We start from the raw sequence: 27,143 nt of genomic DNA, 5'->3' as shown, positions 1-27,143 counted from the left end.
GAGCTCCTGGAGGATCGCTGCTGGGAGGGTGGACCCACTTGGAGAAACCAGGGATGCTACACCAAGTCCGGCGGTTTGTGGATCAGTGAGAGAGAGGGTCTGGGGCTGAACTGAAATGAAGTCTTAGACTCTTGCAGTGGCCTTGAACCTGGGGGATTTGAACATTAAAACTGCCCTTCCTCCCTGGCCACCCGTACACATGCCCCACATTCAGGGCAGACAGCTCCAGCAACACACCCAAACTGAGTTCTCCAACTGAACACAAGAATCATTTCCCCACACACCACGGGAATAAGGTTGAGAACTAACTTGAGGGATATAGGTGACTCACAGATGCCATCTGCTGGTTAGTTAGAGAAAGTATATGTCACCAAACTGTTTCTGAAAAATTAGATCGATATCTTTTTTTTTTTTTACAACTTGAAAGAACCCTATCAAGCAAAACAAATGCCTAGAGGCAAAAAAACAACAGAAAATCTTAATGCATATGGTAAAACCAGATGATATGGAGAATCCAACTCCAAACACACAAATCAAGATATCGGAAGAAACACAGTACCTTGCAAAATTAATCAAAGAACTACAATCGAGGAACCAAAACATGCAAAGGATTTAAAGGACATCAAGAAGACCATGGCCCAGGATATAAGTGACATAAAGAAGACCCTCGAAGAGCATAAAGAAGACATTGCAAGAGTAAATAAAAAAATAGAAGATCTTATGGAAATAAAAGAAACTGTTGGCCAAATTAAAAAGATCTGGATATTCACAATACAAGACTAGAAGAAGCTAAACAACATCTCAGTGTCCTAGAAGTCCATAGAACAGAAAATGAAAGAACAAAAGAAAGAATGGAGAAAAAAATTGAAAAAATTGAAATGGATCTCAGGGATACGAGAGATAAAATAAAATGTCCAAACTTAAGACTCATTGATGTCCCAGAAGGGGAAGAGAAGGGTAAAGGTCTAGAAAGAGTATTCAAAGAAATTGTTGGGGAAAACTTCCCCAACCTTCTACACAATATAAATACACAACGCATAAACGCCCAGCAAACTCCAAATAGAATAAATCCAAATAAACCCACCCTGAGACATATTCTGATCAGACTGTCAAATACTGAAGAGAAGGAGCAAGTTCTGAAAGCAGCAAGAGAAAAGCAATTCACCACATACAAAGGAAACAACGTAAGACTAAGTTGTGACTACTCAGTGGCCACCATGGAGGCGAGAAGGCAGTGGCATGACATATTTAAAATACTGAGAGAGAAAAATTTCCAACCAAGAATACTTTATCCACGAAAACTCTCCTTCAAATTTGAGGGAGAGTTTAAATTTTTCACAGACAAACAAATGCTGAGAGACTTTGCCAATAAAAGACCTGCCCTACTTCAGATTCTAAAGGGAGCCCTACCAACAGGGAAACAAAGAAAGGAGAAAGAGATATAGAGAATTTTAACAGGCATATATAGCACCTTACATCCCAAATCACCAGGACACTCATTTTTCTCTAGTGATCATAGATCTTTCTCCAGAAGGGACCGTAAGCTGGGACATAAAACAAACCTCAAGAAATTAAATAAAAAAAAAAAAAAAAAAAAAATTTAATATACTCAAAGCATATTCTCCAACCACAGTGGAATACAAATAGAAGTCAATAACTCCACTATTTACTTCCTACATGATATAAAATACACAAACTCTAAGGACAAATCAGTGGTTTTGAACTCAATGTAAAATATGTAATTTTAGACAACTATATAAAGGTGTGGGAATGAAGGAGTATAGGAACATAGTTTATGTGTCCTATTGAAGTGAAGGTGGTATCAAAGAAAACAAGATTAATATGGATTTAAGAGGTTAATTTTAAGCCCCACAGTAAACTCAAAGAAATTATCAGAGAATATAACCATAGAGATGAAAAGTAGAGTTTGGGTTAAGAGAAAGGGGGGAAGGGCCAATGGGGAGTTAAGAAACGAGTGTAGGGTTGCTGTTTGAGGTGAAGGGAAATTTCTAGTAATGGATGGTGGGAAAGAGCATTACAACATTCTAAATGTGATTAATCCCACTAATGGAATGCTAGGGAGGAGGTGGAATGGGAAGATTTAGGCTGTATATATGTTTCCACAACTGAAAAAAAAAAAAAAAAAAAGAGACAGTCTAACTAGATGACAATTGAATGCTAACGATGAACTTGGACGGGATTGGAGGATAGAAGACAGGTGGATCAAAGGGACACAGGTGAGACATAAGGAAAAGGAAATACAGAATGTAAGCTTTGTATCATTGTTGAATCTCTTGTACTTCTTAGCTGCACTTAATGGAATTGCATAAAAGAATGTTCTTGTCCATGGGAGGTGTATACATAAATTATAGTGTATGTTCAAGGATGTGTGCAGCTAACTCTCATATGTTCAGAAGACAGAGCAATAGATGATGGATGATAGGGAGGGAAAGAAATAACGATGTGACAGCATGTTAAAGTTGGTGGATTGAGCTACCTGGGGAGGGGGTCAGGGTATGATGGAATTCTGTGTATGGGGTTAGTATTGTTTTTGCAACTGTTCATATAACTTTGAATTTATTTCAAAAAAAAAAAAAAAAAAGAAGGCAGGGGCTCAGACATTTTTGTTCACTACTGTGTCTCCAGAGCAAAGACCTGTGCCTGGCATATAGCAAGCACTCAACGGATATTTGTTGGCTGTGTGAGAAAAGAGAGAAACAAGGGGGTGGTTGGAATGAAAGAAAGTAGTCAGGGGACCACAGATGGCACAGGCCTTATTAAACTCCTTGTCCTTTATTCAGAGAGCAGTAGTGGTTCCTTGTTGGTTCTCCCCCAGCTCCCAGGGGAGGAATGTCATCACAATGCATTATCAATGACCACTGTGGCTGCTGTGTGGATGATGTATTGGAGAAGCATCCAGAGGAGATGCCAAGAGAGCAGACAGTGGAGGGCTTGGACCAGGTTGGTGGAAGTTCAGGGCCAGATGGATACATAGACAGAGAGAAATGGATGGATCCAAGAGATATTTTAGGTAAATTTAAGAGGCAAATTTAGGAGGTAAAATCGACAAGGCATGGTGATAGATATATACAAATGGGACAGGGGAAAAAAAAAAAAGAATACAATTTAACACCTTGGGCAAAGGGCAGCAGAAGTATAAACAGGGAAGTAATCAACTTATGATAATCCTCACAAATAAAATGGCATTTGAGTCAGGTATTGAAGAATGAGTAGACATTCCACAGACAGACGATGGAGAAATGGGGAAGGGAATTCCAGACAGAGGCAGCTGGATGTGCAAAGTCTTAGAAACAGAAAAGAATATTGCACACTCAGCTTGAGAAGAGTTCACTGTGGCAGAGAAACAAGGTACACAGATGGCAAGAAAAGAGGTGTCAGAAGATCTTATTCAAACTGTTTGCCTCTCTAAGACCCGCATTACACCTCTCATATGATAAATATTTCTTCATTGTAGTTGCTGCTGCTTAACAGACACAATCAGATTTGCATTTTAGAAAGAAATCTCTGAAAACAGTAAGGAGAACAGACTGAAGGTGGAAAAGACTGCAAAAAAAAGAAGACCAGTTAAGGGGCTATGGCAATAGTCTGGTAAGAGATGATGCTGGCTTAAGGCAGGAGAGAAGACAGGAAGGGTTAGATCAACAGTAACCTCAGAGAGAATTAATGGGACTTTGCTACTGCTTGGATGTAGGGACTGAGTGAAACAGACAGGAATTAGAAACGATCCTACATTTCTAACAGACAATGAGCGTTCCAAACGGCTTAGTATCCTTCTCAGTTCAATGGGGCTCCAAAGCTTAATAAGAGACTTCCTTGCTGGCTCTGCCTCCCAAACATGCTTGCTCAGCCTTGCCTCACTGTTTGCTGCAAACCCTGCCCAGCCAATCAGGTTCTCACTCTCCATCCTTCTATGTCCTTGAAATTTTAGACAATTTTTTTATTTACCAAGGTTTTCTCCCCGGCACATGGACCTCAGTAGCCTTCGTTTCATACTCAAAGCTTTGGGTTGGCCCCATCCATAGGCAACCTAAGCCCCCTGCCTCAACTCCTGCTTGTGCAAGTAGAGTGATCAGACAGTTAGGTGATGATGTCATTTCAGAGATAAATCTAAAAGGAGGGCTGAGTATGGGGACTATTAGTGTGCCTGAGTTTTATCAGGTTGCATGTAAAATGACTCACCAGATCAGTGGTTCTCAAAATCATCTGCATATTAGAATTAACCTGGGGAGACTTTTAAAATCTCAACTCCCAGCCTACACCCCAGACAAACTAAATAAAATTTTATTGGTGTGAAACTCAGACATGAATATTTTTCAGACTTCCCAAATGATTACAATATGCAGCCAAGGTAAAAACCACTGCTGTTGGTTTTCAAACTTAAGCATGCATCGGAGTCAACCAGAGGGCTGGTAAACATCAGATGCCAACCCCACAGCTAAAAGTTCTGATTCAGTAGAACTGCAAGGGGGGCAAAATTTGCATTTCTAACAAGCTCCCAAGTGATGCTGATACTGTTGGTCCAGGGATCATATTTTGATAACCACTGGTCTAGATTGAAATGTCAAGTAAGCAAATTAGAAATAGGAGACCAGCACACATACGGATTGAGTGGTAGAGGAAGTAGTAGAACTGAGATTAACATGAGAAAGCTTGTGACCATGAGAAAAATAGAGGATAAAGGACAGAGCACAGGTCAATGCCATGTTTAAGGACAGGCAGAAGAAGAGGTAGACTTGAGGTATACTTGAGAGGGGATGATTTTAAAGATCACAGCAGAGCCCCAGAAGACAATGGTTTCAAGAAGCACAGGAAGAGAGAATATTAAGTAGTAATTGTTATTGGTTAACAATGCTCAAAACCACAGAGACATCAAGCATGGTGAAGGATGAAAAGTGTTCTTTGGATTACTAGAGTAGGAAATGAGGAGTTCATGATTAAAAAAAAAAAAACTTTCAGTAGAGTGGAGGAAGCAAAGGAGTAAGGGGTGAATGGAAAATGAGGAAGCAAAACAGTTCACAGAGAGGGGACAGAGATGGAGTGAACAGCAGCTAGAAGTAGTGACAAAACATTCTCACTTGGGCAAAAACTTGAGGGGAAAAAGTAATAGAGAAGAGAAGGTAGAAAATGTAGTTAATACAGAGGATAATTGATAAGGCAGTGTCCTCAGAAAGGAGGAAAAAGTTTCTAGGATCCAGATCATGGTAGAAGTGTTAGACTTGGGCAGGGTCACCTCTTCTTTTGAGTCAAGAAGGAAGATAGACCCAGGTACACTAGAGGAGAGCACAGAGGAAAATTAAAGGGGGTTTTATGTGGTTATCTCAGACTGATCCAAAGTCTTTCTCTATAGATGAGAAATACAAGGCTCAGAGCACTTAGGGAGAGAGTTACCCAAGACCACACCATACATTAGCTACAAAACCAGAACAACAGAAAGTTTTCCCATGGTTCCAACCACAATATTACGATATTTCCTTATACATATTAAGACAAAATCAAAAACTTCAACTTCCCGAGCATAGAAATGGAAGAGGGGACATGTAAATAAATTAAGAGAAACTGTGAAAGCTATGCCTTTCACTGTTCTGAACGTTCACTTCTTGGTAATTTATTTTGTAACCTGGCACACTTGAACATTTATTTCCTTTATTCCAAGGAAAACAGTTGGTAAGCTCAATAGATAATGATCATCCTAGGCTTGAGGTCATAGTTTTTATAATGTGACAAATAAAGGTTTGGGGGAATGAATTAAATCAAGGTGAGTGCAGACCTGAGAGTTAAGTAAAGAAATAAAGAACTTATTTTTGCAGTTTCTTAACTGAAAAGGAAGCAAGAAAAGTCATTACTCATTCATCAGAACACAATTCTCCTGTCATTGCAAAACACATGCTTGGGTCTCCTAAAAATGAAGCACTCAGATTTATAACTTGGTTTTTACTCATGCCAAAATCAATATTTGGGACCCTTAATAAATTGAATTTAGGGTTTCAAAATGTAATTCATGAGTCACTGGAGATACAGCATATATTGAACAGAATAACTTCATGTTTCTTATCAATATTTCTTTCTCATACATGCTTAAAATGTCCAATATCTAATTCAACAGGCAGTCCTTTTCTGCCATGTAGGTCACTTCACTGTTGTCAAATTGGCTCCCAGTTGTGTTTTTGGCTGAGTTTTTCATCCCTGATGGAACCTGAAGCTTTTTCTTTAATCCCAAGACCTCAGTGAGAACAAAGGAAAGGGAGCCTGCTTCTAGCATTCAATTTTATCTTCTACACTATCACATGTGAATAATATAATCAGGAGTATTTATCAAAGTATCCGACATATAAAAGACACTAAGGAATTTTCAATATCTCAAGGGAGAGGTAATGACAGTAATAAAAACCATGATTGATTTTTCAGATATTTCAAATGATCTAAATAAAACCAGGAGGGAGGTAAACCCTTGTGCATGCAAATGGTACTGATGACAGGGGATAAATTACACCACAACAAGAACCCAGAAGAATTTTAAATGGAGTGAAAGGATCAGACTGGCTCTTAAATTTGTGTTTTCATGCATGATCTGGGCAATTTCTTCAACACCAGCACAAGAAATCATCCCTGACTCCCGGACTTGGTCAGTGCCCTGGTTGTCTGCTTCCATTTCATCTAATACCTTCTCTATGGTTACACTAATCTCTGCACTGTAATTACTTCATTTTTTGGTATTATCTCTTTCATTGCTTGTCTTCTCCAGCAGACAGTAAGTTCCACAGAGCTGAGCTGTATGTATTGTTCACCACTGTAAGCCCAGAACCTGACAAGAACCTATTGTAGGTGCATATGAGTATTTGTTGAATGAATGAATTGATAAATGAATGGATGGACAGAATGGAATGGTTTCAGAATTAACATGTGTGATTTTTTTATTTCAAAAAAAAAAACATGTTGTAAAGGATTTGAGTTTGGAAAGGGGAAGACAGCTGGACGCTCTCTTAATTTTAACAGCTACTAGTGGTCCTTTCCGTTTTCCTCTAACATTCTTTTAGCTGGCGCTTTCCTCAACTTTTACTTGACTGTAGCGACACCTACTGCTAATTTGGAGGAAGAGCCATCTTTTTACTCTGCCGTTGGTGACAGACAAAAACCCTCGGGTGTTCAGATGTGACACCATGTCATCCTGAATAATGATTCTTATTTATTTGTTTGTTTGTTTTCAAGAATATTTAAATTTCAGAGTGGGGCGGCCAAGTCTGTTCTGTTTCATTTTGTTTCTTATCCTTTCTCCTTGTCTGGAACTAAGGTCCTTGTACACTTGCTTTTTAAAAAATTTCAGTTGTTCTCGATCAGTACAATTCATATTGATTCGTGGAAGATAAAACTCTCCTTGTTTACTTGATAGAAAATTCAATTCATTATCAAAGTGTTTCCAAACAGCTGCAGATGTCCTGCAGATGCAGTTCTTGCCTGAAGCACCCTCATTTGTGACGAGGAATTTGCAGTGTGAAATCTAGTCTAATCATTTTCCCCTGACAGTGCTGGTTAATATTTAAGGCCAGATTATCCAAGTTGACCCTCTAGATTTTTAAGATTTAAAAAAATCAACCAGAAGCATTTGGAATCAAGCTGCGCAACAATTCTTATGGCTTGTTATCTCCATTTTAGAGAAAGGAAACTTGAGTATATTTAATTAACATAATTCCACAACACATTAGGGACAGAACCCCAAATAGTACCTCCTGGCTATAGTGCCCTCCCAGGAGCCTTGCTGAGTGAGGCGAGGGGACAGCTATCACATAAATGCCTGAGAGGAATTGCATCACTAGTGTACCTCCTCTTTATCTGAACACATTGATGTCTTTATTGGCTTCATGAAATTCCCACCTCTTTGGGAATTTGTCCCATGAAAAGGTGGCAACTCTAAACTAAATGAGTGGAGGAAAAACAACAAGAAATGCCAAATGGCATAAGGAAATATTCTTAGGCCTTTTGCAAAAATAACATAACCCTGTTACTTTTCCAGTGTCCCTTGTTCATTTAAGAAGTCACTCTGTGTTTTCTTCATCACTAAAGTCAATCTGCTCATTATGCTGTAAAAAGTGTAAAAGTCATTATGGTCCAGAACATTCCAGGTTATACACTCAAATACTTAAAAAATTCCAAATTTTCTGAGGAATATGTTTACTGTTTGAAATAAAGTAAAAAGTTAAACACCATGCAGCCTGAGCTTCTGTCCCCTCATCAGGTCATTCTGTTGACTGATAGCCACTCTGCCTTTGAGTTCTAAAGCAATAATTATCCTAATGGCAACCCACTGTTACTTCCTCTTCAGCTTGTTGCTTAACCTAATGGCAACCCACTGTTACTTCCTCTTCAGCTTGTTGCTTAACCTCAGGAAAGATGGATTCATTTACTTCATCATAAGAAAAAAAATAGTCTTTCTGAAGCTGCAATTCCCTAAAGACAGACTTTATTTTTAATTTGCGTTTAGGAGACATAGGAGGCTGCGACTATTACTAGCTCGGGGGTTATTAGGCAAATCGAAGGGAAAGGATGTTGGAGATGGAAAAAAACAACCTGGAGGCCGCAGGCCTAGCTCTTTCCGCCTACGAGTTGTGCACATGGAGTGAACCACCATGGGCCTCAGATTCCGCGGCAATAAATGGGGGTACTAATAACCCCCTATTTAGCTCACAGGGTTGTTAAGAAGACAAACAAGGTAATGTATGTTAAAACATTTAGTGAACTATAAAAAGGCCATACAAATGTAAGGACAGATTATCGCTTAAATCTCCAAATGAAATAATTGAGGAGGTACTATCATATTCGCATTTCTCTTGCTAAACCAAGAAGCACAATATTATAAAGCCTAAGTACAGAAACATGGAGTGTAAGAATGCAAAACCCCTAGTATTCACTTGAATCCAACCTTCTGCTTTAAGAGGAAGTGTGGGATAATTCATGAGTACAACCTCATGCAGGACTGGAACCCAGGTTTCCTGTCTGCCAGGTCATGCACATTCCAGGCACCGGGTCCCCAATCAGCACCCCCTTTCTGGAATGCTGTCATGTGCCCAGTTCTGCATTCCTCAAGTAAAGAAAGATTTTTGCCTGATTCTAGACTGCTCAGAACAAAACCAGAGAATAAAACCCATAGAGAAAGATCAATAAATCACAGGTTATTCTGCCTGGAGAAGAGAAAGTCAAGGAAGCACTTCATATCAGCATGGTTGCAGATGTCTTCAATTCCACTGAGGTCCAAACAAGTGGGGAAGGTGGTGATGGGCCAGTAAATGCTTAATGGGCTCACTGGAGGGGAAATGCATGTGTGTTATGTCTGTGTGTTTATTATAAATTTTACTGCCTTAAAGGATGTGTAGGACACTATGTATAAATAATAATATATATTTATTGTAAATCCCATATAGTCAATTGAGCATCACAGAATGCTTTCATTAGTTTCTGCCAAACATTTCTATCTGTAGCTAACCTATGGTTGCAACCATCTATGATTTGACAAATTGAGTTGCATCCCAAACTGCTAATTATTTTCCCAATAAATTTACTATAATTGTCTGATGCATGAGCTACTGTTAAACCATCTCTCATCCTCATACAAATCATATTCCCTAAATGGAAACCTGTTTGGTTTCAGCATAAATTTAATGTGTATTATTAATATTTTCTCCATCGCTTTTTAAAGTGTAAACAATCGACAAAACAGTAAATCAAACCCTGATTTGTAGCATTTACTCATTTGTGTGGTATTCATTCTCCCACTGGGTCAATTTTAAGCTACCAACATGACATCACTGAATGCAGGGAAAAAGAGACACAGTAGCACTCCATTATATAGTATTTCCACTATACGTATACAATAGATGTCAATAACTTTAAGAGCATAGATGAAGTAAAATGTAATAAAATAATTAGGAAGAGTTTTGAGCATGTTTATCTGTGTTTTTAATATAATTTATTTAGTTGTAAGTTTATATAATTTAATTTTTCATGATGGCTGTGTTTAACAACCAGCTTGCAAAATTCTTGAAAACGTAACAATTGGCTCTTGCAAGTCGGTAGGAGCTAGCCCCAACACATCACTGGGAAGGGCTCACAAAACTGTGAGAGAGATTTGGAGTGATATTCTGCTAGTTCAGAGCTGCATTTTCACAGTCAAACAAACATGGGTTTAAATCTTGGTTCTGCCACTCACTGGGTGTAGGATCTCGAGCTTCAATTTCCTCCTCTGTAAAATGAAGAAAACATACTATCTGTGGTAGACTGAATTATATGCCCGAACATAGATAGGCATTCTTATCTTCTGCATTCTTATGAGTGTGAACCCATTGTAAATGGGATCTTTTGATGACACTATTTTTAGTTAAGGTGTAGCCCAACTGAATAAGGGTGGGTCTGAAACCAATTACTGGAGGCCTTATAAAAAGAAGAAACCAAAAGCCAAAAGTTGGAGAAGACCACAGGGAATGGCCAGAAGTCTGCAGAAACCAGCAGAGCAGACGAAAGGAGAGGACATCACCGTGTGACGGGAGGCAGAGATGCAAGCCAAGGAACCAGGGATTGCCAGCAGCCAGCACCAGACACTACAGACTCAGAGAGAAAGCAAGCCTTACTGATATCTTGGTTTTGGACTTCCAGTTTCAAAACCGTGAGCCAATAAATTCCTATTGTCAAGCCAAAGCCAGTTTGCAGTATTTGTGACAGCAGCTCTGTCAAACTAAGACACTATCTCTTAGGATTATTGCGAAGATTAAATCAGATGTTCTATGTTAGCTTCATAGGCAATACCTGGCACTTGTGAAACATGCAATAAGAAGTGTACGTTATTATTTATGTCATTGCTGAAGAATTTCCTCGTCATTAAGCAGTGTAATAAATTTCCAGCACAGGTGATCAAATCCTCATCTTTGAAAATTTATGGAAATAGAATACATGCCCATGTGCCTGGAAAGCACTGAGGGGGCTGCCTAAGCCAGGAGATGGATGAACCCCTCCAAGCTTAGAGTCAGTGTATCTACTTCCCCTTGGGAATCACTGTCATCTAGTGTTATTCAAGGCAATTCAACCAGCTTTTTCTCCCTAAGTAAGTGGCTCAGTAACAGGTAAGGACTGGGTATATTTATTTCCATTTCAACCTGGAACTCTAATTTATATCCTTGCTTTCAGAATCAAGAGAAAAAACTGGGAGGTCTACTGCCTGAACACAGTAGCAGATCCCAATTTGCTTAACGCCCTTACCCACATTCTTAGGGAAAACCCTTGCACTTCCACTCAAAAGGATAAACCAACCCAAAGAGCTGGTGACCCTAGGAAATTTAAAAAATGCTTGTATGCAAAGATTAATTTATTGATGAAATACAAAAGGTATAAAGTGCTCTCCTGGGTATGTAAACCATCAGATGCAGATACTCTTCCTACTATCCCTTGCTGGTGGCAAGATCAGGAGATCAGGCCCCTATTCCAACCCAGAAATCATAACAGGGATCTGGGAAGGGCAGTCCCAACCAGTACAGACTTAAATAGAATGCTTAGGGCACTGGAGTGAGGAGGCCAGTGCCTGTTCCTGCACTGCCATGAACTGGCAATTTCACAAACTGAAGAGTAAGTCTCCAACTCCATGATACATGATGCCTAGCAATAAAGGGCACTGTTATCAGAGTCATCCCTAAAAGGGTGGGGGAGTTAGAGTAGCTCTAGAGCAGAAAAAAGTCAGAGTATTATTTTCTTTTCTCAAATACTAAACTTCAATAAATAATGCATCCTCTTTGAAGGCACCTCACATTCTTAATTCAGATTGCTATTGTGACGGTTTGGATATATTATGTCCCCCCCACCCTCCCCGCAAAGCAATGATCTTTTAATTCAATCTTGTAGGATATTTGGATTAGGCTGTTTCCATGGAGATTTGACCCCACCCATTCAGGGTGCGTCTTGATAAGTTTACTGGAGTTCTTTAAAAAGAGCCACACAGGCCCAGATGCCTGCTGACGTTTGCTGACGCTAACGCTTAGAGATGCTTGGAGAACACCATTTTGACATGCAACCTGGGAGCAAACAGATGCTAGCCACATGCCTTCCCAGCTGACAGAGGTGTTCCAGATGCCAAAGGCCTTTCTCCATGAAGGTATCCTCTTGTTGACACCTTAGTTTGGACATTTTTATGGCTTTAGAACTGTAAATTTGTAACTTAATAAATCCCTTTTATAAAAGCCAATCCATTTCTGGTATTTTGCATAATGGTAGCATTAGCAAACCGGAATAGCTGCCCACTCTAATACTTAAGATTTTTTCACCTGAACTACTGTTTTATTAAGTGAAGTCTCCTCCATTCAGAGCTTCAGTAGTCAGCTATTTGAACCTAAGTACAGGACTTTTATTTATTTCTCTTAAATCACAACTCATTAGATTTAGCCAGTCTTTATCATTTCTGAGTTGTTAGTCTTGACCCTTGTCATTCAGTGTATTCCTTCTAGGTTATTATCATATCTTCTGTTTTTTCATCCAAGACATTAATAAAAGTTTGGAACAGGTCAAGTTCTAATACTGAGGGTCCTGGCTTTCTACAAGGGATGCCACCTCATTTATTATCTCTGCTCACCATCATTCAACCAGCAGAAAATCCAGGTAACATCACTGTCATCCAGAGATTAGTTCTCCATTTTGTCTCCAAGGATATCTTGTGAGATGTAAAATGCCTTGTTCAAATTCAAGTACACTGCATCTGTAATAGTCCCGTAACTATTACTACCATGAAACAAACAATTGAGCCTAGTTTGGCCTTTCTTATTCATAGTGAATATACTCAGGCTCCCAGTAAACACCACTTACAGGAAACATCCATCTCATAATAGTCTAGACAATTTTGTCAAGAGTAATATCAAGCTTTCCTATGTATAGTTTCTAGAGTCTACTATTCTCCATTCATGAAAATTAAGATCTTGCTTGATCCTCTCCAGTCTATGAGCACCTCTCCCATTTATCCTGATTCCACAAACATTAGAGTTAGCAGTTGAGTAGCCACAACTCTACACATACCCGGGGATATAATTTAGCTATAATATTTATAATCCATTTAAAACAGTTAATGTCCTCTTAGTATCTCTTCACCTACTTGGGGTTTAAATATTTGCTCACTTGCCTGGTGTGAAGACCATATTCCTTGATAAGAAGAAAGAAACATTGCAGGGTTCTGCTTTCTCATTACCGTTTGCCAATATTATTCTAATCTGTTCCCCAAAATGAGTCTACTGTTTAAGAAAAATAAAATAAGTCTTTTCAACAAATGGTGCCAGGACAACTGGATATACACATAAAAAAGAATGAATTCGGATTACCTCACACAATACACAAAACTTAACCCAAAATGGATGATAGGGGATAAAACTATAGAAGTCTTAGAAAAGGACAGAGGAGTAAATCTTCATGACATTGATAATTATTTCCTAGATATAATTCCAAAAGCATAAATTATAAAAGAAAAAATGATAAATTGGACTTCATCAAAATTAAGTTTTTAATGACACCATCAAGAAATTGAAAAGAAAATCTACAGAATGGGAGAAAATATTTGCAAATCATACATCTGATCAGGGTATAGTCTTTATAATTTATAAAGAACTCTTACAACTCAACAACAAAAAGAAAAAAAAAAATTAAAAGATGGTAATGGGCTTGAATAGACAGTTCTCTGAAGAAGACATACGAGTAGCCAATAAGCACATTAAAAGATAAGCAACATCTTTAGTCACTGAAAAAATGAAAATCAGTGTGATACCACTTCATGGCTATAATCAAGAAGATGAACAATAAGTGTTGGCAAGGATATGGAGAAATCGGAAGCCTCCTACTTTATTGGTGGGAATGTAAAATGGTGCAGCAATTTTGGAAAATAGCTTGACAGTTCCTCAAAATGTTAAATATAGAGTTATCATATGACCCAGAAATTTCACATCTACACAAGAGAAATAAAAATACATGTTCACAGAAAAACCTGTACATGAATGGGCATAGCAGAATTATCCATAACAGCCAAAAGGTGGAAACCCAATTGTCCATCAACTGACAAATGGATAAATAAAATGTGGTATATCCATACAAGGGACCACTATTTTGCAATAAACAGGAATGATGTACTGATGCGTGCTACAACATGGATGAACCCCAAAAACATGACACTAAGTGAAACTATCCAGTCACAAAAGACCACATACTGTATGATACCATTTATATGAAATGTCAAGAATAAGCAAATAGACAGCTGGAATAGAGAAGAAGTTTGAAAGCTATTCCTGGGGAAGCTGACCAAGAAGGGAATAGGGTCACCATCTGAAGAGACCTGGGATAGGGAAACTTGAAAGAGCATCACTTGGGAGTGACTGCTGGCAGGCTGCAGACCAGCTTCCCAGCCTGTATGGGAACAAGAGTCTCGTCTCTGGACCTAGGTTTGGGCCTCTTGGTCCTCCCATTTGGGACCACCAGAGAGGAACTTGCTTTGTATACACAAAGGCCTCACCATCTGCCTGGCCAGCAGGAGTGATGTCTGTCCTGCCATAATCTTGCTTAGTCCCCTCTGGCTCCCCAGTGGACCCTCCACACTACAGTCAATGCTGCAGAACATTCATAAGCCCAGTGAGGGGGCCATGAACACTTCGTGGGTGTATTTAGTGGGCATGCAGGGCCAGGGCAGGCTCAAGGAAACAAGCTAAAGCACCTAAGCAAAGCATGTGGCTAATGACAAATTAGTTACAAAGGTCTTTGGTTCTCTTTAAGGGTGAGTAAAATTTGAAGATTTTAAAGAGTGACAACTGATAGTGCAACAATGTCCTAGACAAGGTGAAAACAATGAGGTCAAAGAGCAAGAGTGGATGCATTGGTCTCCAAGAATACTCTGTAGGGGTAAATATCATTCTAAATTCAGACAGAGGAACTGAGGCTCAGAGAGGTTAAATAATGTTCTCAAATTCACAGAGCTAGCATATGATATTACCAGGATTTGAATCAAGATCTAGATGACCCCAATGCCACCAGCACACTGCCCCCTTCCTATAAAACCCAAATTCCTCCTGAAATTGCACTGAATTTTAAAATTCCACCCTCTTCTTCCTTATCAGGAAGAAAATACAACTTTTAGTTGTATTATCAGAACAGGAATTTTTAAGAACTCATCAATCGGGTTGAGCCCTCTGCCGTAGGTTTTACCCTTGGGAAGACAGTTGCTGCAAAGGAGAGGCTAGGCCTCCCTATGGTTGTGCCTAAGAGCCTCCTCCCGAATGCCTCTTTGTTGCTCAGATGTGGCCCTCTCTCTCTAGCTAAGCCAACTTGGCAGATGAAATCACTGCCCTGCCCCCCCTACGTGGGATCAGACACCCAGGGGAGTGAATCTCCCTGGCAACGTGGAATATGACTCCCGGGGAGGAATGTAGACCTGGCATCGTGGGACGGAGAACATCTTCTTGACCAAAAGGGGGATGTGAAAGGAAACGAAATAAGCTTCAGTAGCAGAGAGATTCCAAAAGGAGCCGAGAGGTCACTCTGGTGGGCACTCTTACGCACACTTTAGACAACCCTTTTTAGGTTCTAAAGAATTGGGGTAACTGGTGGTGGATACCTGAAACTATCAAACTACAACCCAGAACCCATGAATCTCGAAGACAGTTGTATAAAAATGTAGCTTATGAGGGGTGACAATGGGATTGGGAAAACCATAAGGATCACACTCCCCTTTGTCTAGTTTATGGATGGATGAGTAGAAAAATAGGGGAAGGAAACAAACAGACAAAGGTACCCAGTGTTCTTTTTTACTTCAATTGCTCTTTTTTACTTTAATTATTATTCTTGTTACTATTGTGTGTGTGCTAATGAAGGTGTCAGGATTGATTTAGGTGATGAATGTACAACTATGTAATGGTACTGTGAACAATCGAATGTACGATTTGTTTTGTATGACTGCATGGTATGTGAATATATCTCAATAAAATGAAGATTAAAAAAAAAAAAAAATAGGAAGTGAGACCTGGTAGGTTTGTGGAGGTTAGTGCGAAACAGGGACACATCCCAAAATAATTTGGGCAGAGACTAAAAATATATACCCGAGGCGCCGGGGGAAAATGTGGAAGTGTTGACTTCCTTACCTGGATTGTTGCTGATGCTCTCACGAATATTGAGGACTGGCGTTTTGGTATGCCAAGCCCTCTATCTTGGGGCTTGCCCTTATGGAGCCCATTACCACAAAGGAGAGGTGAAACCTGCTTATAATTGTGCCTAAGAGTCTCCCCCTGAGTACCTCTTTGTTGCTCAGATGTGGCCCTCTCTCTCCAGCTAACCCTACTCGGTAGGTGAACTCACTGCCCTCCCCACTATGTGGGACCTGACTCCCAGGGGTAGAAAACTCCCTGGCAATGTGGGATATGACCCCCAGGGACGAATCTAGACCCCGCATTGTGGGATTGAGAGCATCTTGACCAAAAGGGGGATGTGAAATGAAACGAAATAAAGTTTAAGTGGCTGAGAGACTTCAAATGGAGTCGAGAGGTCACTTGGGTGGGCACTCTTACACACTATATAGATAACACTTTTTAGGATTTAATGTACTAGAATAGCTAGAAGAAAATACCTGAAACTATCAAACTGCAACCCAGTTTCCTTGACTCTTGAAAATGATTGTATAACAGTGTAGCTTACAAGGGGTGACTGTGTGATTGTGAAAACCTTGTGGATCGCACTCCCTTCATCCAGTGTATGGATGGATGAATAGAAAAATGTGGACAAAAACTAAAAGAAAAATAGGGTGGGGGGGATGGTTTGGGTGTTCTTTTTGACTTTTATTTTTTATTCTTATTTTTACTTTTTCTGGTATAAGGAAAATGTTCAAAAAAAATAGATTGTGGTGATGAATGCACAACTATATGATGGTTCTGTGAAAAGTTTGTTGTACACCACAGATGATTGTACGATATGTGAATATATCTCAGTAAAACTAAATTGAAAAAAAAAAAAAAAGAACTCATCAATCATGAGTTGTGTGCCTATTTAGAGTTTGCTTTGCTGAAGTCCTGAGAATATGGCCAAATAAGCCTAGCATTCCCTCCTACTCTAAAATGAAATGGACATTGCCTCTTTCATCTCAACTATCAGTTCTGCCTTGATTAGATTCACAGTTCCTCTTTTCTCCTTCAAGGCAAGGTAAAAACTTAGGAGCCGCTCTGCTGAACTGCTGGTGCTCGCCGTCACAAACGCATATGACCTCTGGGACCTACATGGGACCCTTAACTAGTTTAGTGATCTGAATTCTGAAAAGATTGTTCATATCCCCAATACAGCCAAGACCTATGAGACATCACTTCTCTTTCTTTCTATTTTTAACCTCATCTAATGCTTTCTGACTTATCTTAACTTGTAGGTTCATGTACTATCACTCAGGTAAATCTACCTTCCCACAAAAATATCCTTTATAGCACATCCACTTCTTGGAAATGAAGATGCCTTTCTGTAGCAGTCACTGCTGGTTACCTACCAATAGTTACTCACCTCTTCCTTGTTAACAGAACCTTGATTCTGTTCATGTATTCTCCCCCTTGGTGCAGGGGTGATCTGATAGGCCTAAGCCAGAGGTCAGCAAACTTGTTCTATAAAGGGCCAGAGGGTAAATATTTTAGGCTTTGCAAACCATAAGGTCTTTCTTGCAATGACTCAACTCTGCTGTTGTGGAGTGAAAGGAGCCATAGGCAATAGGTAAACCAATGGACATGACTGAGTTCCAATAAAACTTTATTTATGACATCAGGCTGGATTTGGCACATAGGCTGTATTTTGCTGACCCCTGGCCTAAGCCAATGGGACCATTTTGGTTCCATTTCTTTTGCTAATGATTTGTTTAGACATGGGCATATGATACAAATATGGCCAGGTGGAGATGAAGGAATATCTATAAGTGACTTCTGAGAAAGTCTTCCTTCTACTTTAAAAGGATCATAAGGTAGAGGTGATTTTTTTTTTTCTGCCAGACATCATCACTTATGAATGTAATGACTGGAAATACAGCTGACTTTTGAGACCATGGAAATTTGGGAGCCATTTTTACCAGATGATGAAGTCCACACCCTGAGATTTCCTTAACAGTCAATAGGAATAATGATACCTCCCTATGAATCCTATATGATGTAAAATATAAAAAGTGCTTAGCAGTATGCGCATAGAGCAAGCTCCAGTAAATGAGAGCTACTACTGCCAAATTCACTGTATATTGATGTGCCCATAAAAATGTTACATGAAAGGCAGGTACTCAATAAAAATTTTTAACAAGCATATACTTGGAAGTTTTTCCTCCCAACAGCAAGGCTAGAGCTAGAACTGCCCTGTTCTAATCCTGCTCTGACTGGGATTCTCCCGTAATAAAAAACACATTTGTAGGCTCTTTTCTAGGGCTCAGCCTGTGATCCTTGCCTGAGTGGATCTGGGGGTCAGCTTCCTTGGCTCTGTGTTCTAACCAGCACAGACAAGTCCTAAAATTCTACACTACTTATAAGCAAAAATAATAACCATGGAAATGATCTGAGTACCTGAAATTATGGTAAGAAGATTTGTCAGTAAGATTAGACATGCTACTTAACAGTGACAGTTCATCCTCCAGGCTTCTCTACAGTAGCTACCAGTCATGTTGTAGTACTGTCCACCGTGCTAAGGCAGAGAGAGAAGAAATACAATTATCACTATCATTAAAAGAGAAAAAATAAACAAATAACAGGACCAAGACTAACTAGTCTAATGGTGTAATGAATTCCAATTATGTCTGTAATGGGGGATGAGGGATAAGAGGATCAAACAACTGCTGATTTATTAAAAATAAATGTTATGAAATTCTCCTTTATAAAAAGGTCTTCTAGATTGCCTTTAACTTCCCAAGTGAGATATTCTCAGCTTTCCAGAAAAAAAGTATATGCTTTGACCCCTTGCTGTTCAGACACAGACCATCAGCATCTGCTTCACCTGGAAGCTTATTATAAACGGAGAATCTCAGATCCCACACCAGACCTAGTGAATCACAGCCACATTTTAACAGGATTCTCAGGTAATTGTATGCACAGTCATCTTCCAGAAGTACCGCATCTTGCTCAGCTGTATAAAGTCAGTAAAACATTAATGGTGCAGAGAAGTTGAACATAAACTTGTATGGGGCTAAGTAGTACAAAACACTCTGAATTTTCAAGTTTATATCTCAATATTACCACTTTTATGGTAAATGCCCTTAAGGTAGTCTTGTTGTGATTTTTTTTTCTTTCCTAACAGCATTCTGTAATTATCCTATATGTTCTGAAAATTAAAATATATAATAAACCTGGGAAAACAAATCATTAGAGGCAAAAATGTGGAAAAGACAGAAGCCTTGATGAAGTAGTATCTGAAAAAAAATTCAAATAAATTCTTTGCGTCATTTCTAAGACAGGAAATCACTTTAAACCTCCTTCCACTAAACTGACTAAACTAAATGGTCCATTGAGTATTATGCAGACAACCCCTGAGTCATGTTGGAAAGAAAAAATAAATGAGCAAAAGCCACTGGAAATCCTTGCCAGATTTGTAAAGAGTTCAGCTGTTACATTTCCAAGAATGCTCTAGGTTTTCAAACCTATTTTTGGTAGTCTTATTGGGAACCCCCAATACATAAAAGTTCTTTGATGGCATAAGGGGTAAAGGAACCAGAACTCCTGGAGCTTGCCCTGCTCCTTTCTTACAATGCCCCTTTACCCTTCTCTGTCTGTTGCAATCTCCCAAAACTTTAAGGTCTCATATAAATGAGTTTCTGCTTTCCTAAACTTTATCTACCATTTATGAGGAGCTACTTGCTCATTTTGCACATAAACATCTATCTACTCATGTATTGTTACAGCTCTATGAGTTGAGTTATAATGTCCTTTTTAGAGTTAAGGAAATTGAAAATTAAGGAAATTTAAGAGAAGTCAAAAACCCATCCAACATCAATGGCAGTAAAGCAAAGATTTGAATTCAAGACTTCCAAAATCTAAGCTTCTAAAGGCCATGCTCCATTTTGTCTCTATTCCTTTACATGGTTTCCCATGGTTGAAATTACTATGTCACCCTTTGGTACTTTCAGAGAATTATTTTCATACAGCATGTCACATCCTGCCTCACATTACAGATTTTCATCCCCTTGACTCATAAGCTTCTGGAGAGCAGGCATTTTTTTCTGCTCATCACTCATAATCTAGAAATAATTTATTGAGTTTTCCCCAGCTTTCTGGGGTTTGCTTTCATAGAGGAAGTACACCTGAGAGCAAAGCCCTCAAGAAGGCTAAGTGCTCACCAAACTGGTTTTGCTTCCTCCTAACACACTGCAAGTCCCCATGTACCACTACTACCCGCCCCCGCCCCCTCCAACTAGGTGAGGCCATGTGACTAGTTCTTACCAACAGAATTTGAGTGGAAGGGACATGAGTCCATTCCAGGCTGAGGGACTCCGAGAAGGCTTCCCTGAATTGTCCCTGAATTGTCCCCTGGCTGGATGCAGAAGATCCAGAAAGATCCAGTAAGAATACTGACACCCTACCAGACAGTGCCACACTAGATGGAAGAGGCCTAGGACCCTGGGGTACAGTGAGGATTGTAAAGAGAGCAGGAAATAAATCTATTGTGTTAAGCCACACACTGAGACTTTGGAGTTGTTTGTTAACAGCGATTGGCCGTCCCTCCCAGGTACCTTCCCACTTATACAAAAGCCCACCATTTGGTTTATTTAGTTAGCAAGCAGTTCTTTCACAATACAAACACTTACAAACAAATTAGGGATACAAGGCATTCTTACTTTATTGTGTAAGAAATTTTTTTTAACTTTGGAATGAGGAAAAGAGATTGTTGGATATCCTTTCAATGGAGAGCTGGAGCCTCTGGGGCTTATCAGATTCTACTAGAGCTCTACAACTTTCATTGTCTTTAGACTATTTTACAACTCTTTAAATTGTAGGTCAGAGATAGAAATGCAAAGGATTCCTGTCTAGACAAGTAGATTAATTGTCCACTGGGAGGCACGATCCTCCCTGCTTGGAAAAAGTCAGTCTTGTGTCCATTTGTAAATTCATTTTAACAGTCCTTTACTCCATATAAATTTGTGGTCCTTTGCTCTTTCCTTTGAACTGGTTGTGACATCTGCCTGGTTCCTTGACTGATTAACAAGTTAAAATCTTGTACATGTGTTCATTTTATGTCTGTATTAGAGTCATGATTACAACTTCTTTTAAAAGTTATCTTTTGACAAGTATGAATTATTGATGGTCCCTCAAAATTAGTTAAACCAAACTAAGATTCTAGACTGAAGATGAAGATAAGTAAGAAGGAAGAAGAAAAGGTGGCAAGATTCCACTGAAAAACTTTCCAACAAACCCTGAATTATGATTTTTTCTATGGTTTGCCCCCACCTCCTTCTTATTAGAGAATTAAAAGAATGACTTTGTCTTTATATGTCCATGTGGTTTCTCTAGCTCAGCCCTGAGTAGTAAGGTCTGCTTGGCAGCAGCTCTTCACCTTAACTCCGAAAGCATGAAGCATGTCCTCCATTACAGGGCTCCCGAAGCCCAAATCCTTAGCCTGCAGGATGTGCAATACTTTATCAGACTAGTGATAAACAACCCCAGGTGGTGATTCACCCAGTGCCTGTGGCTGATTTCCCATCAAACCCTCTGTATTAGAAGTCACCAATATTATCTTGGTATTCACCCCCAAGGGTTCCTCTAATCCACCCTATTTCAAACGGTTGTGGTCCTCTTCAAGAGGAGCAGCTTGAAAAGCCAAATCTTTTATTTCAAAAAGATTTCAACCCTGCAGGAAAATTTAGAGATGGAAGGTGTAAATCAAAATCGCTTAGTAGTGAGCACTCTTCTGTTTTAAATTCCTTCCCTGGGCCTTGATAATGTGTATGTCTGTGAAATTCATTTTAAAGTTTCTTCACATGAATTGTTGACCATGTATCTATATTTTTGTGTCAGGTTCTATGAAAGAATTTTTCTGTACAACAGAAATTTTCCAGAAATGGAAAAGGAGAACACTGTAGTTATTAATTCTCAAACGCTGAAATGAAATAAAGAAGTTCACTGGCTGACTCCAACATTGGCCCTAAGGATTTAGCATCCTTTTTTAAGGTCATGATTGGAGGTAAGAGACAATTACTAAATTGCTCTCCTTTCTGAGATAGTGGAGTTCACTGCATTTTTTTCTCTGACCCAGATAAGTAAGACAAATGAAATTTGCAGGACTCCAGATATTCCAGATTCTTCATACAGTGGACCAGTAATATTTGATTAAATAATTGACCTTAATTAGCCTTGTCGTTTAACCTCAAATCAAGAGATAAGAACATTGTTGTGACTATGTTCTCAGTTTTTTTAAACACAATTAGAAACTCCTTAACATCATTTTTATTTACTTTTCTCTGTATTTTTCAAAGACAATTTATACTTAATTTCTTTTTTTCTGAAAACGTTCCCAGTTTGTCCAGTATTTCTTCTTGTTTGATTCCCAGAAGAGTCTACCAAATGTTTTCATATTTTCAAAATTCCCCAACAAAGCCTTCAAGTACATACTGATTAAAAAGAAATTAGTTCACAGTATTCCCCTCACTTGTAATGTGATTTATCAATGTTTGTATTAACTGTAACTGATGAGGAGATTATTTTCTGGCTTACTTCCAACATTCCTTTTTCTAGCTCTCTAAAGGAAAAGGACTACTGAATTTTCATGTAAGATGTACACTCATGAAAGAAATGTGATTTTTTTTCCAATCCCATAATTCAATATAATTTAATTATGATTCTACATATTAGGCTTCAGCTTCCAGAAAGCATTAAGTCTATTATCTCACAAAGATCTTTAACAGAAATAAAATCAAGATGAATAATTTGGAGATGAGATATTTGGATTTAGGTTTCCAGAAGGATTTTTGTAATCAAGTCCAAATTTATTTTTTAGTGAACCTTAGATACAAGAACTCAATATCTAGAACTGCCTGCAGAGCATTAAAGACATTAAAAGAGAGTATTTTTTCAAACCAGGAACGCAAGCCATGTAAATACTGTATTATAATTATAATTTTACTGCAACCAGAACCAAGATACAAAAAGACAACCTGGATCACCAAGATGGTAGAGTGAGATGTTCCAGGATTCTGTTCATCCACAGAAGTTCTAAACAACAAGCAAATATAGGCAGAATCATCTTTCTCAGATCTCCAGAAAACTGTTAAAAGGTTGCAGTAACTGGGAGACTGCTGAATCAAGAAAAAGGCAACTTAAATACAGTAGGAAAACCTTGAAGCACCATTGCTGGCCCTTCTTCAATCCTCTCCCTCACTTAGTGTGGACCTAGCCCACACTGTCAGTGTGGGTCCGTGGTTCTGGCTCTGGAGGGAGCGGGGCAACCTTTATGTGCACACTAGGGTGCATGTTTGTCTGTACCAATCTGTCTTATAGTAGCCTGGAAGTCCGAACCAGGATGCTCATTGCAGGCTAACAATCCCAGAACTTGCTCAGCATATAGAAGCAATCCACAGGGCAGCTAATATGCTATAGCAAAGCAATCAGATCACAGCTTCCCAGGGCAAAGAACTACAGGATTTAAGGCATACAGAAATATGGTACCCAGGGCAGGGAGGAAAGACTGTTTCTTAGGGGAAGAAGAGGCATTAAGATCCATGTAAATGGGGGATTTCCTAAGGCCTCAGGCACATGCCAAGAATAAGAGGCATGCTCAGAAAAGACCAAGAGGATGCTTTGCTTTCACATCAGGCTATTCTTTAGACCCATTATTATGGTGGCTAAGCTCTAAAGGAGAACACTCATACAAGCCAATATATACAGACTGGGAAATAAGTTTTCTTATCTCTCTCTCTCTCTCTCTTAGCTCCTAGCATGCAAGGAAATCTCAGTCATAAAACTAGTTGAACACAACCTTAAGGAGCAGATATCTCAGTGGCAAAATTCCAGAAATAATACATTAAAATATTAAAATTTCCAGTATGCAGCAAAAGACTACAAGGCACACAAATAAAGAGGAAATGATGGCCCATCCAAAGAAGCACGAAAAAGCATTAGAAACCATCAGTGAGGAAGACCAGACTTTGGACAACCAGACTAACAAATTTTTAAGATTGTCTTAAATATGCTGAAAGAGCTAAAGGGAAACACAGACAAGAATTAAAGAGAATCAGGAAAATAATACAAGAACAAAAAGAAAATGTCAATAAAGAGATAGAAGTCATAAAAAGGAACCAAACAGAAATACCGGAGCTGAAGACTATAGCAACTAAAATTAAAAAAATTCCCTAGAGGAGCTCAACAGCAGATTGGAGCTGGCATAAGAAAGAAAGAATCAGTGAAGATAAGAAAATTGAAATTATTCAGTCTAAGGAGCAGAAAGAAAACAGAATCAAGAAAAGTGAACACAGCCTAAAAGATTGTGGGATGCCATAAAGCATGCCAATATACAAATTATGGGATTCCTTGAAGGAGAATAAAGAGAAAAAGGATATTCAAAGGAATAATGGCTGAAAATTACCCAGATTTAACAAAAGATATGAATATAACACATCTATGAGTTCACAAACTCCAAACATGATAAACTCAGAGACCCACACTAAGACATATTTTAATCAAACTGTAGAATACCAAAGACAAGGAGAGGATCCTTAAAGCTACAAAAGGAAAGCAATCATCATGTACAAGGGAAACTCAATAAGTTTACTGCCAATTTCTCAGCAGAAACCATCAAGACAAGAAGGCAGTGGGAAGACATATTTACAGTACTTATGGAAGTAAATGCCAACCATGATTTCAGTATCCAGCAAAAATGTCTTTCAAAAATGAGAGAGATATTAAAACATCCCCAGATAAATAAAAGCTGAGGAACTCCATCACCATAGACCAGTCCTACAAGGAATGCTAAACAGAGCTTTTCAGGTTGAAAGGAAAGAAAACTAGGCAGTAAACTAGAGGCACAAGAAGAAATAAAGATCCTGGAAAAAATAATAACATGGGTAAATATGAACACCATTACTACAGTATTTTTGGTTTCTAACTCCACCTTTTACTTCTTACAAGATCTAGAACGCAAATACATAAAAAGCAATGATAAATTTGTGGTTATAGGCACAAAATGTATAACTAGGTCATTTGTGACAAGAACTACATAAAGTTGGTGGAATGGAAGTATATAGGAGCATAATTTGTGTATGCTATTGAAGTTAAGTTAGTATCAAATCAAATGATATTGTTATGCCAGTTTGGATGTATTATGTCCCCCAAATGTCATTATCTTTGATGCAATTTTGTGGGGGCAGATGTATTAGTGTTGATTAGATTGGAATTCTTTGATTGAGTGTTTCCATAGAGATGTGACTCAATCAACTGTGAATGAAACATTTGATTGGATAATTTCCATGGAGGTGTTACCCCGCCCGTTCAGGGTGGGTGTTACTTGGATCACTAGAGTTGTATAAAGGAGTTCATGGTCAGAAGGACCTCAGAGCAACTGAGAGTGACATTCTGAAGAGGAACTGTAGCTAAGAGAGGACAAAACACCCCAAGAGCAACATTTTGGAGAACGCCATTTTGAAGCGCAACCTGGGAGCAAGCAGATGCCAGCCACATGCCTTCCCAGCTAACAGAGGCTTTTTTGGATGCCAATGACCATCCTTCAGTGAAGGTACCCTACTGTTGATGCCTTACCTTGGACAATTTATGGCCTTAAGACTGTAACTGTGTAACCAAATAAACCCCCTTTATAGAAGCCAATCCATTTCCAGTGTTTTGCATAACAGCAGCATTAGCAAACTGGAACAATTGTTAAAGATTTAGGATGTCAAATTGAAGTCCCATGGTAACAACAAAGAAAATTTCAGGAAAATATACACAGAAGGAAATAAGAAGATTTCTAAAGGGTTCATTACAAAAAAATCAACTAAATACAAAAGAAGAAAGTAATGGAGAATTGAGAGACCAAAAAGGCAAAAGGCTTACAAAAAACAAAGATCACATGGCAAAAGTAAGTCCTGCATTATTGGTAGTTACTTTAAAATATAAACAGGCCAAACTTGACAGTCAAAAGAAACTCACCTTAAACTCAGACACACAAGCAGGCTGAAAGCAAAAGGATGAAAATAAATATTCCATGCACAGAGTAACCAAAGGAGAGCAGGAATGCTATACTAATAAAGTAGACTTATAGTCAAAAACTGTTAAAAGGGACAAAGAAAAATCCTATATAAGACAAAAGGGGCAATTCATCAAGAAGATACAATGATTAAAACATAAATGCACCTAATAACAGAGACCCAAAATTTATGAAGGAAACATTAACAGATTCAAAGGGAAAAACAGACAGTTCTAAAATGATAGTAGAAGAATTCAATACACCACTTTCAATAATGGTTTGAACATCTAGACAGAAGATTAATAAGGAAATAGAGACTTGAACAGTACTATAAACTAATAATACTATAAAACAGATATCTATGGAACACATCATCCAACAGCAGCAGACTACACATTCTTTTTAATTGTACTTGGATCATTCTTTAGGATGTAGCATATATTAGGTCACAAAACATGTCTTAATAAATTGTAAAGGATTGAAATCACACAAGGTATCTCCTCTGACTACAATAGAATGAAACTAAAATGAATAACAGAGGAAGAACCAGAAAATTCACAAAAATGAAGAAATTAAACCAATGGGTCAAAGAAAAAAACTCACAATGAAATTAGGAAATACCTTGAGACAAATGAAAACAAAAACACAATGTATCAAAACTTACGTGATGCAGGAAAGGCAGTGCTGGGAGGGAAATTTATAGCCACAAATGTTTACATTACAAAAGAAGAAAGATCTCAAATCAGTAATCTAATGTCACACCAGCAGGCACTAGAAAAAGAAGAGCAAACTAAACCCAAAGTGAACAGAGGAAAGAAAAATGAAAATTAGAGTGGAGATAAATAAAATAGGAAATAGAAAAACAACAGAGAGAATCAACAAACCAAAAGTTGATTCTTTGAAAAAAATAAAATAAAAATAAAATAATAAAATTGACAAACCTTCAGCAAGAATGACAAAGAGAGAAG

At 38.6% G+C, this 27,143-nt stretch overlaps 1 protein-coding gene across 2 annotated transcripts in view; it reads right to left on the bottom strand.

The window, feature by feature from the left end:
- Positions 1–27,143, bottom strand: part of ARMH4 (armadillo like helical domain containing 4) — a 167,596-nt gene that overhangs the window by 67,387 nt on the left and 73,066 nt on the right. The window lies entirely within an intron of this gene.

This window comes from Choloepus didactylus, chromosome 4 (genome assembly GCF_015220235.1).
Source record: "Choloepus didactylus isolate mChoDid1 chromosome 4, mChoDid1.pri, whole genome shotgun sequence".
In the NCBI taxonomy this organism is placed as follows: Eukaryota; Metazoa; Chordata; class Mammalia; order Pilosa; family Megalonychidae; genus Choloepus; species Choloepus didactylus.
The sequence above is the reverse complement of the archived record's forward strand: the minus strand, read 5'-3'. Positions and strand labels throughout refer to the sequence as shown.